Genomic DNA, 22085 nt, shown 5'->3' with positions numbered 1-22085 from the left:
CTTTACCTATCCTCCTACTCAAATCTATTGTTGAATTCCTTCAATGAATTTTTAAATCTCAGTTATTGTACTTTTCATTTCCAGGATTTCCACTTGTTTCCTTAACATAGTTTCTGTCCTATTTATCTAATCTATTTGATAAGTCTGTTTTACAGCTTTTAGTACTTTAAGCATGATTTCTTTCAGTTCTTTGAGCATACTAAAATGGTATCTCATAATACTTTGTCTAGTATTCTTACATCTGGACTTCCAAAATAACAGTCCCTATTGACTGTTTTTTACCTCTGTATTGTGATTCTTTCTTCTTTGTATGTTTCATAACTGTTTGTTAGAAACTTTACATTTTAAATAATGTAATTTGGGAAATTAGATTCTCTGTATTTCCTAATTTTTGTTGTTGTTGTAAATGTTGTTGCCAGTTTGTTAGTTCAGTGATTTTTTTTAAAACTATTTCTGTAAAGTCTATATTCTCTTTCATGGGGGGACACGACATGCAGGGACTGAAGGAAAGCCAGGTTAGAGCTTAACTCTTTCATGAGCATGTTTACATTTCTATACATGCATGTGGATACCTGGATTCCCAGGAACACATTGGAATTTTTCAAAGCCTTCTATAGACATGTCATTTTCCAGCTTCTTCAAGATTTTTTGTTAGACTTTTTCTTTCCTTCTTATTATTTTTTCAATCCGAGTGTCCACCACCCAAGGCAGCCACAGCATTCAACAATTGCCTCTATTTTTTCCTTTTTTTTATTAATGTATGATTGATATACACTCTTATAAAGGTTTCCCATGAAAAAACAATGTGGTTGCTACATTTACCCATATTATCAAGTTGCCACTCATACCCCAATGCAGTCACTGTCCATTAGTGCAGCAAGATGCCAGAGATCCACTGTGTGCCTTCTCTGTGCTACACTGTTCTCCCCATGATCCCTCACACCATGTGTGCTAGACATAATACCCATCAATCCCCTTCTCCCTCCCTCCCCACCTGCCCTCCCACACCCCTCCCATTTGGTAACCACTAGTTCATTCTTGGAGCCTCTGAGTCTGATGCTATTTTGTTCCTTCAGGTTTGCTTCATTGTTATACTCCACAAATGAGGGAAATCATTTGGCATTTGTCTTTTTCCGCCTGGCTTATTTCACTGAGCATAATGTCCTCCAGCTCTATCCATGTTGTTGCAAATGGTAGGATTTTTTTCTTTCTTATGACTGAATAGTATTCCATTGTATATGTGTACCCACATGTTCTTTATCCATTCGTCTACAGATGGGCACTTAGGTTGCTTCCATATCTTGGCTATTATAAAATGTGCTGTGATAAACATAGGGGTGCATATATATTTTTGAATCTGAGAAGCTGTATTCTTTGGGTAAATTCCAAGGAGTGGGATTCCCGGGTCAAATGGTATTTCTATATTTAGTTTTATGAGGAACCTCCATACAGCTTTCCACAATGGTTGAACTAGTTTACATTCCCATCAGCAGTGTAGGAGGGTTCCCCTTTCTCCGCATCCTCGCCAGCGTTTGTTGTTCTTAGTCTTTTCGATGCTGGCCATCCTTACTGGTGTGAGGTGATATCTCACTGTGGTTTTAATTTGCATTTCCGTGCTGATTAGTGATAAGAAGCATCTTTCCATGTGCCTGTTGGCCATCTGAATTTCTTCTTTGGAGAACTGTCTCTTCATATCCTCTGCCCATTTTTTAATCAGGTTATTTGTTTTTTGGGTGTTGAGGCATGAGAGTTCTTTATATGTTTTGGATATTAACCCCTTGTTGGATATGTCATTTACAAATATATTCTCCCATACTGTAGGATGCCTTTTTGTTCTGTTGATGGTGTCCCTTGTGGTACAAAAACTTTTTAGTTCGATGTAGTCCCATGAGTTCATTTTCGCTTTCATTTCCCTTGCTCGAGGAGATGCATTCAGGAAGAAGTTGCTCATGCTTATATTCAGATGTTTGCCTATGTTGTCTTCTAAGAGTTTTATGGTTTCATGACTTACATTCAAGTCTTTGATCCATTGTGAGTTTACTTTTATGTATGGGGTTAAACAATAATCCAGTTTCATTCTCTTGCATGTATCTGTCCAGTTTTGCCAACACCAGATGTTGAAGAGGCTGTCATTTCCCCATTGTATGTCCATGGCTCCTTTATCATATATTAACTGACCATATATGGTTGGGTTTATATCAGGGCTCTCTAGTCTGTTCCATTGGTCTGTGGATCTGTTCTTGTGCCAGTACCAAATTGTCTTGATTACTGCGGCTTTGTAGTAGAGCTTGAAGTTGGGGAGCATAATCCCCCCAGCTTTATTCTTCTTTCTCAGGATTGCTTTGGCTATTCGGGGTCTTTTGTGGTTCCATATGAATTTTAGGATGATTTGCTCCAGTTCATTGAAGAATGCTGTTGGTATTTTGATAGGAATTGCTTTGAATCTATAGATTGCTTTAGGCAGGATGGCTGTTTTGACAATATTAATTCTTCCTATCCATGAGCATGGGATGTGTTTCCATTTATTTATATCTTCTTTAATTTCTCTCATGGAGTGTCTTGTAGTTTTCAGGGTATAGGTATTTCACTTCCTTGGTTAATTGTATTCCTAGGTATTTTATTCTTTTTGATGCAATTGTGAAAGGAATTGTTTTCCTCATTTCTCTCTCTGCTAGTTCATCATTAGTGTATAGGAATGCCACAGATTTCTGTGTATTAATTTTGTATCCTGCAACTTTGATGAATTCAGATATTAGATCTAGTAGTTTTGGAATGGATTCTTTAGGGTTTTTTATGTACAATATCATGTCATCTGCAAACAGGGACAATTTAACTTCTTCCTTGCCAATCTGGATGCCTTTTATTTGTGTTGTCTGGCTGCCATGGCTAGGACCTCCAGTACTATGTTGAAAAGAAAGAAGTGGGGAGAGTAGGCATCATTGTCTTGTTCCCGATCTTAAAGGAAAAGCTTTCAGCTTCTCACTGTTAAGTATAATGTTCGCTGTGAGTTTGTCATATATGGTCTTTATTATGTTGAGGTACTTGCCCTCTATACCCATTTTTTTTAGAGTTTTTATCATGAATGGATGTTGAATTTTGTCAAATGCTCTTTAAGCATCTATGGAGATGATCATGTAGTTTTTGTCCTCCTTTTTGTTGATGTGGTGGATAATGTTGAAGAATTTTCAAATGTTGTACCATCCTTGCATCCCGGGGATGAATCCCACTTGATCATGATGGATGATCTTTTTGATGTATTTTTGAATTCGGTTTGCTAATATTTTGTTGAGTATTTTTGCATTTATGTTCATCACAGATATTGGTCTGTAATTTTCTTTTTTTGTAGTGTATTTGCCTGGTTTTGATATTAGAGTGATGCTGGCCCCATAGAATGAGTTTGGAAGTATTCCCTCCTCTTCTATTTTTTGGAAAACTTTAAGGAGGATGGGTATTAGGTCCCCACTGCCTCTGACTATTTTTAACAAACATCTCTGGGGGAAAGGGCTATACACACTAGGTGAACTCCAAGTCAGATAAAACAGACAGCCATGCTATGCAGTCTTCTATGAAACTACCAAAGAAGGAAAATAATGACACTCTCTGGGAACAGGGCTTTGAAAAATATCTGACCTAATTCTGTCCTCTTTTGTGGTTGCCAGGATTCTGATTTTCACCATAAATGTGGGCTGTTGGTTTTCAAAACTGTTGTGGAGTTCTGGGCACAATAGAGATAGGGCAAATTAAAACATCACAAGCTTACTCTTACTGTATTTCCATTGTTATTCTTAAATACTCTGGAATGCTGCAATAATTTTGTTAATTTCCAGAGTTCTGAAAAGTTGACCCTGACAATATTGACCAGTATTCTCACTGTTCTTATGGAGGATAGAATTTTCATAGATTCTTTCTATGTCATTTTTGCTGACATCATTAAAATGATAATTTCTCATTGTACTATTACTTATGCATTTATTAGCTGGAATTCTTTAAAGAATTTTTCCTTACCAGCTATTGAGTTACCATTATGTATAGGTTGTACACAAATGACACAGTAAGTATCTTCAGTTGTAATATTCAGAAAACTGATTTGGTGCCTTAGTAAACATCCAAAAATGATCAAGCAGTTTGTTCTTTCTTTTTAGTGTAATTTTTAATTCACGGATTTTAAGTTATGTTCATTTTGATGACAGGTGACATTTAGACATCACAATCTATAATCATATGTGCTCATTGCTCATCAGATATTATTGCCTTTTAAACATTTTTAGTGGGCACACATCAGATGTAATTATTTTTAGGCAGAGAAAGTTTGACTTTTTAAATCATGAGTTCTTTCTGTTATTTCTTTTTCATAGTTAAGATTAACAGAACATCTACTTGTATTTCGTATTTCCCTTTTATCTTACACTGAAATTGTTTTTTGATATTAACAATGATTTCTTTATGTCAGAATATAATAAGTAAATCCAAAAGAATATCACTACTCAGACCACTGATATTCAGTGAGTTCAAGAGAGCAATGCAAAAAAAAATGAGAATTTCAAGAAAGAGATAGAAAATATTAAAAAGTACCAAACATATCACAGAGCTGAAAAATACATAATTAAACTGAAAATTTCACTGGAAGTGTTCAATAGCAGACTGCATCAAGCAGAAAAAAAGGATCAACAAACTCCAAGACAGGGCAGTGGACTTCATCTAATCAGAGGAACAAAAGGAATGAAAAAGAGGAAAATAGGTTAAGAGATTTATGGGTACCATAAGAGGATCAATATACAAATCATAGCAGTTCTAGAAGGAGAAGAGAAAAAGGGGCATAAAGTTTATTCAATAAATAATGCCTTAAAAAAAGCTCTTAAGACAAATATACCAAAACTTAATGGGATGCCACAAAAGCAGTCCTAAGAGGAAATGTCACAGTGATAAATATCTTCATTAAGAATATAGATAAATATGAAATAATCAATTTTACACTTCAATGAACCTTATAAAGAAGAACAGACTAAGCCCAAAATTAGCAAAAGGATGAGAGCAGAAATAAATATAGAGACTAGAAAGCTACAAAAAGGTGAATGAAACTAATAGTTGGGTTTTCTGAAATATAAAAATACACAAACCTTTAGCTACACTTATCAAGAAAAAAGATTCAAATACAATTATAAAGGAAAAATAAGACATTATAAATGATTCCAAACAAATACAAAAGTTCATATGAGAATATTATGAACAGTTATATACCTGCAAATTAGACAATCTAGAAGAAATGGATAAATACTACAAACGTACAACTTACCAAGACTGAATCATGAAGAAACAGTAAATTTGAACAGAACAGTTGCTAGTAACAAGTTTAAATCAATAACAAAAAACCTAGGAACTAAGAAAAGTTTGGATCAGATGGCTTCAATGATGAATTCTACCAAACATTTAAAGATGAATTAATACCAGTCCTTCTCAAATCTATCCAAAACTTTGAATACAAGGGGTCACTTCCAACCTCATTTTATGAAGCCAGAATTACCCTGATACCAAAACTAGACAAAGACACTATAATAAAAGAAAGTTACTAGCCAACCCTGACAGATGAAAAATCCTTAACAAAATACTAGAAAACCAATATTTTTTTTGGTATCATTAATATACAATTACATGAGCAACATTGTGATTACTAGATTCCCCCCATTATCAAATCCCCACCACATACCCCAATACAGTCACTGTCCATCACTTTAGGAAGATGCTATAGAATCCCTACTTGTGTACTCTGTGCTATACTGCCTTCCTAATACCACCCCCCACAACATTCTGTATGCTAATCGTAATGCCCCTTATTCCCCTTCTCCCTCCCTTCCCACCCACCCTCCCCAGTCCCCTTCCCTTTGGCAATTGTTAGGCCATTCTTTGGTTCTGTGAGTCTGCTGCGGCTTTGTTCCTTCGGATTTTGCTTTGTTCTTATGCTCCACAGATGAGTGAAATCATTTGGTACTTGTCTTTCTCTGCCTGACTTATTTCACTGAGCATAATACCCTCTAGCTCCATTTATGTTGTTGCAAATGGTAGGATTTGTTTTCTTCTTATGGCTGAATAATATTCCATTGTGTATATGTACCATGTCTTCTTTTTCCATTCATCTACTGATGGACACTTAGGTTCCATCCATTTATTGGCTACTGTAAAATAGTGCTGCAATAAACAAAGGGGTGCATATGTCTTTTTGAATCTGAAGAAAGTTGGATTCTTTGGGTAAATTCCAAGGAGTGGGATTCCCGGGTCAAATGGTATTTCTATATTTAGTTTTATGAGGAACCTCCATACAGCTTTCCACAATGGTTGAACTACATTACATTCCCATCAGCAGTGTAGGAGGGTTCCCCTTTCTCTGCATCCTCACCAGCAATTGTTGTTCCTATTCTTTTCTATGTTGGCCATCCTACCTGGTGTGAGGTGATGACTCATTGTGGTTTTAATTTGCGTTTCCCTGATAATTAGCAATGTGGAGCATCTTTTCATGTGACTGTTGACCATCTGAATTTCTTCTTTGGAGAACTGTCTCTTCATATCCTCCCTCCAACTTTTTTTTATGAGGGTTATTTGCTTTTTGGGTGTTGAGGCATGTGAGTTCTTTATATATTTTGGATGTTAAACCCTTGTCAGATATGTCATTTACAAATATATTGTCCCATACTGTACAATGCCTTTTGTTCTGCTGATAGTGTCCTTTACTGTAGAGAAGCTTTTTAGCATGATGTAGTCCCATTTGTTAATTTTTTTTATTTCCCTTGCCTAAGGAGATGCATTCAGGAAAAAGTTGCTCATGTTTATATTCAAGAGATTTTTGCCTATGTTTTTTTCTAAGAGTTTGATGGTTTCATGACTTACATTCAGGTCTTTGATCCATTTTGAGTTTACTTTTGTGTATGGGGTTATACAATAATCCAGTCTCATTCTCTTGCATTGTAGCTGTCCAGTTTTGTGAACACCAGCTGTAAAAGAGGCTGTCATTTCCCCATTGTATGTCCATGGCTCCTTTATCATATATTAATTGACCATATATGCTTGGATTTATATCTTTGCTTTCTAGTCTGTTCCATTGGTCTGTGGGTCTGTTCTTGTGCCAGTACCAAATTGTCTTGATTACTGTGGTTTTGTAGTAGAGCTTGAAGTCAGGGAGCATAATTCCCCCTGTTTTATTCTTCCTTCTCAGAATTGATTTGGCTATTCAGGGTCTTTTGTGATTCCATATGAACTTTAGAACTATTTACTGTAGTTTATTGAAGAATGCTGCTGGTATTTTGATAGGGATTGCACTGAATCTATAGATTGCTTTAGGCAGGATAGCTGTTTTGACAATATTAATTCTTCCTATCCATGAGCACGGGATGTGTTTCCATTTATTGATATCTTATTTAATTTCTCTCATGAGTGTCTTGTAGTTTTCAGAGTATAGGTCTTTCAGTTCCTTGGTTTGGTTTATTCCTAGGTATTTTATTCTTTTTGATGCACCTGTGAATGGAATTGTTTTCCTGATTTCTCTTTCTGCTAGTTCATCATTAGTGTATAGGAATGCCACAGATTTCTGTGTATTAATTTTGTATCCTGCAACTTTGATGAATTCAGATATTAGATCTAGTAGTTTTGGAATGGATTCTTTAGGGTTTTTTATGTACAATATCATGTCATCTGCAAACAGGGACAGTTTAACTTCTTCCTTGCCAATCTGGATCCCTTTTATTTCTTTGTGTTGTCTGATTGCTGTGGCTAGGACCCCCAGTACTATATTGAATAAAAGCAGGGAGAGTGGGCATGATTGTCTTGTTCCTGATCTTAAAGGAAAAGCTTTCACCTTCTAACTGTTAAGTATGATGTTGACTGTGGGTTTGTCATATATGGCCTTTATTTTTGTTGAGGTACTTGCCCTCTATACCCATTTTGTTGAGTTTTTATCATGAATGGATGTTGAATTTTGTCAAATGCTCTTTCAGCATCTATGGAGATGATCATGTAGTTTTTGTCCTCCTTTTTGTTGATGTGGTAGATAATGTTGATGAATTTTCAAATGTTGTACCATCCTTGCATCCCTGGGATGAATCCCACTTGATCATGATGGATGATCTTTTTGATGTATTTTTGAATTCGGTTTGCTAATATTTTGTTGAGTATTTTTGCATTTATGTTCATCGGGGATATTGGTCTATAATTTTCTTTTATTTGTGGTGTATTTGCCTGGTTTTGGTAGTAGAGTGAGAGTGATGTTGGCCTTATAGAATGAGTTTGGGAGTATTCCCTCTTCTACTTTTTGGAAAACTTTAAGGAGTTTAGGTATTATGTCTTCACTAAGTGTTTCATAAAATTCAGCAGTGAAACCATCTGGTCCACAGGTTTTGTTCTTAGGTAGTTTTTTTATTACCAATTCAATTTCCTTGCTGGTAATCGGTCTGTTTAGATTTTCTGTTTCTTCCTGGGTCAACCTTGGAAGGTTGTATTTTTCTAGAAAGTAGTCCATTTCTTATAAGTTATCCAGTTTGTTAGCATATAATTTTTCATAGTATTTTTTTAACAGGGAAAATCTTTTATTTCAAGTTATGAATATGTGTATGAGTTTTTTCTGATTTTCAAAATAGAAGCCACTTTAAATCATTTTAAAAATTGGACGCAATTTTTAAAATCTTTTTAAACTAAAATTACCCAAATCCAATTACCGACAGAGAACTTTGTAAGCATTACACTAAAGATCATTAGATTTGATTAAATAAAAATAGGAAACATCCATGTTTCAAAAGCATGAAAAGTAAGTTAAAAAATAAGAATACATGAAAAACAGAAAAATACAAGTAAAACAACATAACACAAAATAGGCTTAATACCTTTGATATATGAGTTCTCATCAATTCGTAAGAGAAAGCAGATACTTTAAAATTTTTAAATTGCAATTTGATAGCCATCGTCATCTGATATCAGATGACTGGCCACAGTATTTTTTCATAATTTTTGTATTTCTGTGGTGTCCATAGTGTTTTTTCCATTCTCATATTTGATTCTGTTTATGTGAATAGACTCTCTTTTTTTTTTGATAAGTCTGGCTAGGGTTTTATATATTTTATTTATTTTCTCAAAGAACCAGCTCCTGCTTTCATTGATTGTTTCTACTGTTTTATTCTTCTTGATTTTACTTATTTCTGCTCTAATCTTAATTATGTGTCTCCTACTGACTTTGGGCTTAATTTGTTCTTCATTGTCTAGTTTCGTTAATTGTGAGTTTGGACTGTTCATTTGGAATTGTTCTTCTATCCTGAGGTAGACCTGTATTGCAGTATATTTCCCTCTTGTCATGGCCTTCAGGCCATCCCACAGATTTTGTGGTGTTGAATTATTGTTATTTGTCTCCACATATTGCTTTATCTGTGTATTTGGCCCTTGATCCATTGATTATTTAGGAACCTGTTATTAAGTCTCTATGTGTTGGTCAGCTTTTTTGTTTTCTTTGTGTAGTTTATATCTAGTTTCATACCTTTGTGATCTGAGAAGCTGGTTGGTACAATTTCAGTCTTTTTGAATTCACTGAGGCTCCTTTTGTGGCCTAGTATATGATCTATTCTTGAAAATGTTCCATGTGCACTTGAGAAGAATTGTACCCTGTTGCTGTTGGATGGAATGTTCTGTAGATGTCCATTAGGTCATTCAGTTCTAATACATTGGTCAGTGCGCCTGTTTCTTTACTTATTTTCTGCCTGGTTGATTTGTCCTTTGGAGTGACTGCTGATTTGAAGTCTCCTAAAATGAATGCATTGCATTCTATTTCCCCCTTTAAATCTGTTCATATTTGTTTTACATATGTACATGATCTTGTGTTGGGTGCATAGATATTTATAATAGTTATATCCTCTTGTTGGACTGACCCCTTTATCATTACATAATGTCCTTCTTTGTCTCTTGTTACTTTCATTGTTTTGAAGTCTATTTTGTCTGATACAAGTACCGCAACTCCTGCTTTTTACTCCCTGTTAGTTGCATGAAATATTTTTTTGCATCCATTTACTTTCAGTCTGTGTATGTCATTGGGTTTGAAGTGAGTCTCTTGTAGGCAGCATACAAAATAAAATCATTTATCCCCCTCACTGGCTACTCAGCTCTGAGGACCCCCACTGTGAAATGCAGCCTGCTGCACCTTCCTACTGGCCTGCCAGCACTGGCTCACAAACAGGCAGTCACTGCGTTCACATCAGGCCAGCCAGAGGGAGGCCCCACCTACAATAGTTTTTTTTATCCATTCAGTGACTCTTTTTCTTTTGATTGTTGCATTCAGACCACTTATATTTAGGGTGATTATCAGTAGGTATGTACTTTTTGCCACTGCAGGCTTTAGATTCATGGTTACCAAAGGTTCAAGGTCAATTCCCTTACTATCTAACACTCTAACTAATTTAATATGCTATTATAAACACAACCAAAAAGTTCTTTTTTTTCCACCTTTTTCTTCCTCCTCCATTCTTTATATGTTAGGTATCATATTCTGTACTCTTTGTCTATCCCTTGAGTGACTTTGGGGGTAGTTAATTTCATTTTGCATCTTCTTAGTATTTAATTGTTCTACTTTGCTGTGGTTTTATTTCCCCTGGTGATAGCTATTTAGCCTTCAAAATACTTCCACCTTTAGCACTCCCTTCAAAATGCACTGTAGAGGTGGTTTGTGGGAGGTAAATCTCTCAGCTTTTCCTTATCTGAAAATTGTTTAATCCCTCCTTCAAATTTTAATGATAACCTTTCCAGGTAGAGTATTGTTGGTTCAAGGCCCTTCTGTTTCATTGCATTAAATATATCATGCCACTCCCTCTGACCTGTAAGGTTTCTGTTGAGAAATCTGATGATAGTCTGAAGGGTTTTCCTTTCTATGTGATCTTTTTTCTCTCTCTACCTGCTTTTAAAAGTCTGTCCTTATCCTTGATCTTTGCCATTTTAATTATTATATGTCTTAGTGTTGTCTTCCTTGGGTCCCTTGTGTTAGGAGATCTGTCCACCTCCATGGCTTTAGAGACTATCTTCTTCCCCAGATTTGTGAAATTTTCAGCAATAACCTCCTCAATGACACTTTATATTCCTTTTTCTCTCTCTTCTTCTTCTGGTATTCCTATAATGTAAATATTGTTCCATTTAGACTGGTCACACAGTTCTCTCAATATTCTTTCATTTTTAGAGATTATTTTTTCTCTCTGGGCCTCAGCGTCTTTGTATTCCTCTTCTCTAATTTCTATTCCATTTACCATCTCTTCTACTACACCTAATCTGCTTCTAAATTCCTCCATTGTATGTTTCATTTCAGATATGGAATTTCTTAATGATTGAATCTCCATCTTAAATTTGTTCCTGAGTTCTTGAATATTTTTCTGTACCTCCATGAGCATGTTTATGATTTTTATTTTGAACTCTTTTCAGGAATATTGATGAGTTCACTTTCATTTGACCCGTATTCTGGGGTGTGTGAGATTTTTGTTTCAACCAGGTTTCTTTTATGTTTCATATTTGTATGTGGCATCCTCTAGTGCCCAGAAGCTCTAGTCTCTAGAGCTGCTCAACTGGAGTGAGGTTGAGGGTCACAGGGGAGTGGTACTGGTGTCTGGAGGGAGGAAAGAGCTGTTTCCTGATTCCCAGCTGCAGTGCCTGTCTCCGGTGTCAGAGCCAGTGGACTGAGCACACAGATGTAAGCCTCTGTCCATTGCATCTCTAGCTATTGTAGGCAGGGCCTCCCTCTGGCTGGCCTGATGTGAGCGCAGTGACTGCCTGTTTGCGAGCCAGTGCTGGCAGGCCAGTAGGAAGGTGCAGTAGGCTGCATTTCACAGTGGGGATCCTCAGAGCTGAGTAGCCAGCCAGGGGGATGGAGTGCCTGAAGCTCCTCAGTTCCCAACCTGCTGGGCAGAGCATGCCCAGATAACCTTGTCAGCCCACCTATCCCTTCTCCCATGCAGCAAGCTGCATGAAAACCCCATCCCTTCAGCAGCCCTCTATCTACTAGGAGGCCTCTCAGACCACCTGCCTTTCCTTTGTCCCAGAGCAGCCGGATGTGGATCTCCGTCCTCCACATGGCTGGTCACCCCAACCAAAATTGACAGCTTAGGTTAATTGGTCTTTATGTCTCTGTTAGAGTGGTGTTAGGCTAATTTTAAGCTGTTTAACTAAAGCTCCATAGGGTCTTCTCGTCTTATTATATTATCCCCGCCTCTTCACGGGGAGGTCAATTTCACTGGTTACAGATGAGAGACAGTAAAACCCTCGTCTAGCCGTTCATACTAGTCCCTATTTAGAGAACAAGTGATTATGCTATCTTTGCACGGTTAGAATACCGCGGCCGTTTAACATGAGTCACTGGGCAGGCAGTGCCTCTAATACTGGTTATGCTAGAGGTGATGTTTTTGGTAAACAGGCGGGGCTTGTGTTTGCCGAGTTCCTTTCATCTGTTTTAACCTTTCCTTTGAGAATATGCACACCTGTGTTGGGTTAACAATCTAGTTAACAAAGTTCTATTTTTGGATTTGATTTGTTTCGTTGTTAATTATCAGTGGGTCATCCGTTCTGATATAAGCTTGTGCAAGGAGATCTATTTCTTGTTACTCATACTAACAGTATTTCTTCTATTTATTGATAGATTGGTCCAATATTGGTTTAGGAGTTGATTTTTATTTGTGGTATCATTTATGTTTTATTGTTGAGCTTTGACGCTTTCTTAATTGATGGCTGCTTTTAGGCCAACTATGGTCGTTGTATTACTTACTCACTAATTAAGATTTAATTCTGCTTCTAAAAAGCTGTACCTTTTTAGACTATACTTGAAACTTACATTATAGTTTTTGGGCTCTTAGGTATATTTCAAGTTGAACTTAGATTCATTTCTTGGACAACCAGCTATCACCAGGCTCGTTAGGCTTTTCACCTCTACCTATGAGTCTTCTCACTATTTTGCCACATAGATGAGTGGGTTCTTTAAACTGCTCGTAGGTAGCTCGTCTGGTTTCGGGGTTTCTAGCTTAAGTTCTCTTTGCTAGGGTGTTTCTAGTTAGTTCATTATGCAAAAGGTATAAGGGGTAATCTTTGCTGTTTTGTACTTTGAATGTATCTTTCATCTTTCCCTTGCGGTACTTTTTCTATAGCGCCGTCATGTAATTTCTATCACCTATACTTTAATCTAGTAAATGCTTTGGTTTATGTATTTTTGTTTGGTTGTATGTTAAGAGTTGGCTGGGCTAGGATTTGTTCAAAGTGGACATGTTACTGAGATCTTCTGGGTGTAGGCCAGATGCTTTGTTTAAGCTACACTTTGATGATCCAAGCACACTTTCCAGTATGCTTACCTTGTTACGACTTGTCTCTTCTCATGCCTTGGTGTCTGTCTAATATGTTTAGGTGTTCTTGAGGACTTGAAGAGGGTGACGGGCGGTGTGTGCGTGCTTTAGGGCCGGGTTCAGTCGAGCTCTCTATTCTCAGCTTACTGCTAAATCCTCCTTTGGCCCTCGTTTTCATTAGGGCATTCGTTCGTATTCTATTTTAGAAAATGTAGCCCATTTCTTTCCAACTCATGGGCTACACCTTGACCTAACGTATTTATGTTTTCATAGTCTTGCTTACTGTGCCTCCTTTTTAGGGTTTGCTGGAGATGGCAGTATATAGGCTGTATTAGCGAGAATTGGTGGGGTTTATCGGGGTTTATCGATTATAGAACAGGCTCCTCTAGGGGGATGTAAAGCACCGCCAAGTCCTTTGAGTTTGAGGCTGTTGCCAGTAGTTCTCTGGCGAATAATTTTGTCTGGTGAATTATTTAAGTTTAGGGCTAAGCATAGTGGGGTATCTAATCCCAGTTTGGGTCTTAGCTATTGTGTGTCGATGTGAATTAAAGTTACTTTCATAGTTTATTTTTATGGTAACCATGGCTTTTTACGGCCTGGTCAGGGCTTAACTTTATTTGAATTGGGTCCATCTTAGCACGCTTTACGCCGGTTTTTTATTAGTTAGGGTTAATCGTATGACCGCGGTGGCTGGCACGAGATTTACCAACCCAATGCAATATGGCTAGGTCGAACTTTCGTTTATAGCCTAATTTTTATCACTGCTGTTTCCCGTGGGGGCGTGGCTCTGCAAGGCGTCGTTAGCTGCGTTTATTGGCGTGCTTGATACCAGCTCCTTCAGGTATTATGATAACTTGAAGGGCATTTTCACTGGAGGGCGGATACTTGCATGTGTAATTCTATTGAAAATTAACAAAAAGGCTGGGACCAAACCTGTGTGTCTATGGAGTTTGTGAACTCATCTAAGCATTTTCAATGCTTTGCTTTGGTTTTAAGCTACATTAACCTTAATTTGATTGTACATAGGGGGCAAATAGTTTATGCTATGAGCACCTATAATAATTGATTGATATTTGTATTTATTGTATATTGTTTTTATTGTGGCTAATAGAAATCATTACGTAGTCACTACATGGCCTTCCAGCCATATATGTTCAAGCACCTAAGTATTTAACTAGTGGGCAGAAAGCTGCGCTGGTAGTTTTGTATACCTATATACTTACGTAATACTTTGTGCTTATAGCGCCTTTGTGTATGTGTATGTGTCCTTGCTTTTGGGGTTTGACAAGATGTTTAGTACATAGAGGCTTTGGGCGGGGTAAGGAGGGGTTTGATATATCAAACCTAAAACTATAAATTTAAATTAATTACTTTAGTATTTGTTGGTGTCTGCGATTGTGATCTATGATTTCTGTAGGCTCGACTCAAAATTCTGTTGTAAAATTCTCTATGTCCTGTAACCATTGACTGAATAACACCTAGGAGTTAGTATGTACGACCAATAATATTCAATGAATGTCTATCTACAAGTTATCCACCTGCTCGAAGGTCAGTGACCGAGTTGAACCTCGCACCCCGAAAATTAAAAGATACCAAAGGCATGACAGCACAGTTATGTTAGGCATGGGCTGATTAGTAATGAATCCATCGAGATGTCTTATTTAAGAGGAACGAGTGAGCGGCTAGATATAAGATGAACTTGAAGTAAGAACCAGATACCAGGTATAGTTTCACTTTAACTACCCCACAGTCCGTATGGGCCCGGAGCGAGAAGAGGGACACAACTACGAGCAGGTTGGTGATTTCACGCGGCATGGTGATTAGGCGGCCTTCAGTGGTAGGGATATGCATGTTGACTGGAAATGATTTGACTTGATGTGCTATGTCCGATCAATAATAATATGTACTATGTACTCTAAGGATATTATGTACTTGCTTATATGCATGTACTAGATCAGTAATGCACGATTATACATAATATGTCCTATGTACTATAATAATATAATGTACCTGCTTATATGCATGTGTTAGACCAGTAATGTACGATTATACATAATATGTCCTATGTACTATAATAATATAATGTACTTGCTTATATGCATGGGCTAAACCATTAATGCATGATTATACATAGCATATACTATATAATGCTTGTTGGGCTTTAATTGTTTGCAGGAAGTAGTTTATTGAGAATTTCAGCTTTGGGTGCTGATGGTAGGGCTTTTGTCTTCCTGAGTCTTGGGGAGGGCTAGCTCCTTTGCTGGTTTACAAGACCAGTGTATTGACATATACTACGAAGACTCTTCATTTTATGAGATTGTTTTCGATGATACCTGCGATTGGCATTGCTGCCAGGATTAGTGTGAAATAAAGGATAGAGGCCACTTGTCCGATTAGGATGAAGGGGTGTTCTACTGGCTGTCCTCCAATTCATGTGAGAACTAGTAGATCGGCCACTAGGAGTCAGAAGATGGTTTGGTTTAGGGGTCGGAACATCATAGTTCGTTGTTTTGATGTGTGCAGTAGTGGGATGAGTGCTAGTACAAGGATGGATAGGACTAGTGCCAGTACTACTCCTAGTTTGTTGGGGATTGAGCGTAGGATTGCGTATGCGAATAGGAAGTATCATTCTGGCTTAATGTGGGGTGGTGTGTTTAGAGGGTTTGCGGGAGTATAGTTGTCCGGGTCTCCTAGCAGGTCGGGGAAGAACAGGGCTAGGGCCATTAGTGCTGCAAGCATGATGAATAGGCCTAGGGTATGTTTGGTTGTGTAGTATGGGTGGAAGGGGATTATGTCTGGGTTGGACACGATTCCTATTGGGTTGTTGGATCCAGTTTCATGTAGGAATAGTAAGTGTACTAGTACTAGGGCAAGGATTAAGAAGGGAAGGATGAAGTGAAGAGCGAAGAATCGAGTGAGAGTTGCCTTGTCTACCGAGAATCCCCCTCAGACTCACTCTACTAGACTAGACCCAATGTAGGGAATTGCGGATAAAAGGTTTGTAATTACCGTGGCACCTCAGAAGGACATTTGTCCTCATGGTAGGACGTACCCCATAAAGGCGGTTGCTATTACTGCAAACAGGAGTAGAATGCCGATGTTTCATGTTTCTTTGTAGGCAAAGGATCCGTAGTAGATGCCTCGTCCGATGTGTGCGAACAGGCAGATGAAGAACAGGGAAGCTCCGTTAGCGTGTATGTATCGGATGATCCATCCGTAGTTAACATCTCGGCAGATGTGGGTTACTGATGAGAATGCGGTTGATGTATCTGCTGTGTAGTGTATGGCTAGGAATAGACCTGTGAGAATTTGTAGGACTAAGCAAATTCCTAGTAGGGACCCGAAGTTTCATCATGCTGAGATGTTAGAGGGGGTGGGGAGATCAATAAAGGAGTTGTTACTGATTTTGAGTAGGGGGTGTGTTTTTCGGATGTTTGTCATTAGGTTTCCGTAGTTTAATTACAACGATGATTTTTCATGTCATAGGTCATAGTTTGAGTCCATGTGGGAATAATGACATATGTTGTGTTTATTTTGAGGGTTATTTTTGTGATTAGTTTTTTAGGGTTTTCTTCAAAACCTTCTCCTATCTATGGGGGGTTTAGTTTAGTTGGCTGGAATCTCAGTCTCTCAAGCACTCCACCTGTCCCAGCTCCCCAACCCCACCAACCTCCAGAGCACCACACAATATAGGTTTGTGTTCCAAAGCAGATCTCCAGGGCTGGGTGTTTTGGAGTTCTAGGTTTCCACCCCATCCCCGCTCTGTTTCTCTTCCTCCTGCCAGTGAGCTGGGGTTGGGGAAGGGCTCAGGTCCCGCCAGATGAAGACTTTGGTACTTTACCCTGTTTCATTAGGTCTGCTCTGTTCTCCAGGTGTATGCAGTCTGGTAAAGCCTTCTTTCTTGTTGCTGTTTTAGGGTTAGTTGTATTAACTACATTTTCATACTATATGTCATTTTGGGAGGAGTTCTCTGTCTCTCCTCTCATGCTGCCATCTTGAATCGATCTCTCACTAGCAAGCCAATTTAAGGGTTCATACATCATGATCAAGTGGAATTTATTCCAGGGATACAAGAATGGTTCAATATACCCAATCAATGCAATACTCCATTTTAACAAAACGAAAGATAAAAACCATATGATTACCTCAATAGGTGCAGTAAAAGCATTTGACAATGTTCAACATCTTTTATGACTAAAACTCTCTTAAAAACTTAATATAAAAGGAATTTACCTGAATATAATGAATGCCATATATTAGAAAGCAACAGCCAACATCATACTCAATGATTAAAAACTGAAAACTTTTCCCAAAAGATCAGGCACAAGACAAAAATACGCACTCTCTCATTTATTCACTCTATTACTGGAAACCCTAGCCAGAGCAGTCAGGCAAGAAAAGGAAAAGGCATTCAAACTGGAAAAGAACAAGTAAAATTATCACTATTTTCAATGACATATTGTATATAGAAAATCCTAAATACTCCACCAAAAAAAACCTGTTTGTACTAATAAATTCAGTATGTTGCAGGATATAACATCAATATACAAAATCAGTTGTGTTTCTATACACTAACAATGACCTAGCAGAAAGAGAAACTAAGAAAGCAAATCCATTATAATTGCATCAAAAAGAATAAAATCTAGGAATAAGTTTAACCCCAGAGGTGAAAGAACTATACACTGAAAACTATAAGAACATTGATCAAAAGATATTGAAGAAGATATAAATGAATGGAAAGATACTCTGTGTTCATGGATTGGTACAATTAATATTGTTAAAATGCCCATAGTACCCAAAGCAATCTTCAGATTCAGTACAATCCTATCAAAGTTCTAATGGCATTTTTCATGGTAATAGAAAAAACAATCCTAAAATTTGTATGGAACCACAAAGACCCTGAGTAGTCAAAGTAGTCTTGAAAATTAAGGGCAAAGCTGGAGTCATCACACTTCCTGATTTCAAACTATATTACAAAACAATGGTAATCAGAACAGTATGGTACTGGCATCAAAACACATAGATCAATGGAACAGAATAAAACCCAGAATAAACACATGCAAATATGGTCAATTAGTTTTTGACAGAGGACCCAAAACCATGGGGGAAGGATCATCTTTTCAATAAATGACAATGGGAAAAATGGATATCACAAAAGAATGAAACTGGACCCACTTGCCTACCATACACAAAAATCAACTAAAAATTGATTAAAGTCTTGAGCCAAAGGTCTGTAGCTGTAAAATTTATGAAAACATGGGAAATAAGCTTCTTAACATTGGTCTTGACAATGATTTTTTGGATTTAACACCAAAAACAAAATAAGTATGACTCCATCAAACCAAAAAGCTTATGCATAGCAAAGGAAACCATCAACAATAAGAAAAGGCACAACCTGTGGAATGGGAGAAAATATTTGCAAATCATATATCCAGTAAGAAGTTAATAAGTTTAATATCCAAAATATACAAATAATTCATACAACTCGGTAGCAAAAAAATCACAATTAAATTGGGCAAAGAACCTTCACAGACATTTTTTAAAGGAAGATATACAAATGGCTAACAGGTACAGGAAAAGGTGCCCAATATCACTGATTGTCAGGGAAATACAAATCAAAACCACAGTGAGATATCACCTCACATCTGTTAGGCTGTCTTTTATCAAAAAGATTATAACAACAAATAACAAATGCTGGCAAGAATGTGGAGAAAAGGAAACCCTTATACACAGTTGGTGAGAACATAAACTGGTACAGCCATTGTGGAACAAAGCATGGTGATTCCTCAAAAAATTAACAATAGAACTGCCCTATGATCTAGCAATCCTACTTCTAGATACAATATCCAAAGAAAATTAAATCATTATATGAAAGAGACATTTGTACTCCAATGTTCATTGGAGCATTACTCACAATTACCAAGGTGTAGAGACAACTTAAGTGTCCAGCAAGGATGAATGAGGTAGATGCGGTATGTGTATAAACACAGAGAGAGAGAGAGAGAGAGAGAGAGAGAGGAATATAACTTATCCTTTAAAAATGGGGCTGGATCCTAACATTTGGGACAGCATGGATGAACTTGGAGGCTAAGTGAAATAAGCCAGACAAAGACAAATACTGCATGGAATCACTTATATGTGGACTCAAAAACATAAAGTCAAATTCATAGAAATAAAGAGTAGATAAGTGATTGTGAGTGGCTGTGAGTGAGGGAAATAGGGAGAAGTAGGTAAAAGGATATAATCTTTCAGTTATAAAATGACTAAGGTCTGAGGGTCTAATGTATAACATGGTGACTATGTTGATAACACTGTATTGTATCATTGAGATTTGCCAGAAGTGTAGAACTTAAAGGTTCTTTCCAAAATAAATTTTAAAGTAAAATATATGAGGTAATGGATATGTTAACACCCATTCACATTGTGTGTGTGTGTGTGTGTGTGTACACAAATCATCCCATTGTAGATGTTAAAGACCTTACAATTTGTCAGTTATAGCTCAATAAAGCTGAAAAAAGATACCTATTGAATATAGTTTTCCTAGAAGGTTGTTTTACCATGTTTTGTTCTTCGGTTTCTTTGCTTGTTTGTTTATTGCCCTTAGAATGTGTCTGGCTTGGCCTGTTAAGTCACAATACTGTCATTTGGCCAAAAACTAGAAAGCACTCAAATGCCCTTCAATAGTAGAATGGTTTATTTTTGGCATGTTCATACAATGGAAAGCTATACTCAATGAATAAATACATGAATAAAATAGAACTACATGCAACAATATGGAAGGATACCCCAAACATAATGTTGAACAAAGAAGCTTATACTATGTAATTCCATATATATATGTGTGTGTGTGTATATACATAGTACATAGAATTATATATAATTTTGCCTATTTTATACTATATACTGCATATATAGTATTTTATACTATATATAGGATAAAAATGGGCAAAAATATACACATAATACTATATAAAGTAAAAAAAGGCAGAACTGCCCAAAGCAATATACAGATTTCATGCAATCCCTATCAAATTACCAACAACATTCTTCAAAGAACTGGAACAAATAGTTCAGAAATTCATATGGAAACACCAAAGACCCCGAATAGCCAAAGCAATCCTGAGAAAGAAGAATAAAGTGGTGGGGATCTCACTCCCCAACTTCAAGCTCTACTACAAAGCCATAGTAATCAAGAAAATTTGGTACTGGCACAAGAACAGAGCCACAGACCAGTGGAACAGATTAGAGACTCCAGACATTAACCCAAACATATATGGTCAATTAATATTTGATAAAGGAGCCATGGACATGCAATGGGGAAATGACAGTCTCTTCAACAGATGGAGCTGGCAGAACTGGCAGCTACATGTAAGAAAATGAAACTGGATCACTGTATAATCCCATACACAAAAGTAAATTCAAAATGGATCAAAGACCTGAATGTAAGTCATGAAACCATAAAACTCTTAGAAAAAATTATAGGCAAAAATCTCTTGGATGTGAACATTAGCGACTTCTTCATGAATATATCTCCCTGAGCAAGGAAAACAAAAGCAAAAATGAACAAGTGGGACTATATCAAGCTGAAAAGCTTCTGTACAGCAAAGGACACCATCAATAGAACAAAAAGGTACCCTACAGTATGGGAGAATATTTTCATAAATGACAGATCCGATAAAGGCTTGACATCCAAAATATATAAAGAGCTCACGCTCCTCAACAAACAAAAAGCAAATAATCCAATTAAAAAACGGGCAGAGGAGCTGAACAGTTCTCCAAAGAAGAAATTCAGATGGCCAACAGGCACATGAAAAGATGCTCCACGTTGCTAGTTATCAGAGAAATGCAAATTAAAACCACAATGAGACATCACCTCACACCAGTAAGAATGGCCACCATCCAAAAGACAAACAACAATGTTGGTGAGGTTGTAGAGAAAGGGGAACCCTCCTACACTGCTGATGGGAATGTAAATTAGTTCAACCATTGTGGAAAGCAATATGGAGGTTCCTCAAAATGCTCAAAATAGACTTACCATTTGATCCAGGAATTCCGCTTCTAGGAATTTATACCCTAAGGATGCAGCACTCCAGTTTGAAAAAGACAGATGCACCTCTATGTTTATCGCAGCACTATTTACAATAGCCAATAAATGGAAGCAACCTAAGTGTCCATCAGTAGATGAATGGATAAAGAAGATGTGGTACATATACACAATGGAATATTATTCAGCCATAAGAAGAAAACAAATCCTACCATTTGCAACAACATGGATGGAGCTAGAGGGTATTATGCTCAGTGAAATAAGCCAAGCGGAGAAAGACAAATACCAAATGATTTCACTCATCTGTGGAGTATAAGAACAAAAGAAAAACTGAAGGAACAAAACAGCAGCAGAATCACAGAACCCAAGAATGGACTAACAGTTACCAAAGGGAAAGAGACTGGGGAGAATGGGAGGGTAGGGAAGGATAAGGGCGGGAAAGAAGAAAGGGGGTATTATGATTAGCATGTGTAATGTGGGGGGTGGGGGAAAGGGGAGGGCTTTGTAACACAGAGAAGACAAGTAGTGATTCTAGAACATCTTACTATGCTGATGGACAGTGACAATAATGGGGTTTGTGGGGGGGGACTTGGGGTAGGGGAGAGCCTAGTAAACATAAATAAAAATAATAAATAAATAAAAGGCAAAACTACATATATACATACTATTCACACACACTATATTCAGTAGGTATATAGTACACTATATAG

At 37.2% G+C, this 22085-nt stretch overlaps 1 protein-coding gene across 1 annotated transcript in view; it reads left to right on the top strand.

Moving 5' to 3' along the window:
* Positions 1 to 22085, top strand: part of TET2 (tet methylcytosine dioxygenase 2) — a 160365-nt gene that overhangs the window by 117184 nt on the left and 21096 nt on the right. The window lies entirely within an intron of this gene.

Source organism: Manis javanica, chromosome 5 (genome assembly GCF_040802235.1).
Source record: "Manis javanica isolate MJ-LG chromosome 5, MJ_LKY, whole genome shotgun sequence".
In the NCBI taxonomy this organism is placed as follows: Eukaryota; Metazoa; Chordata; class Mammalia; order Pholidota; family Manidae; genus Manis; species Manis javanica.
Note: the sequence above shows the minus strand (reverse complement) of the source record. Positions and strands in the feature narration are given on the sequence as shown.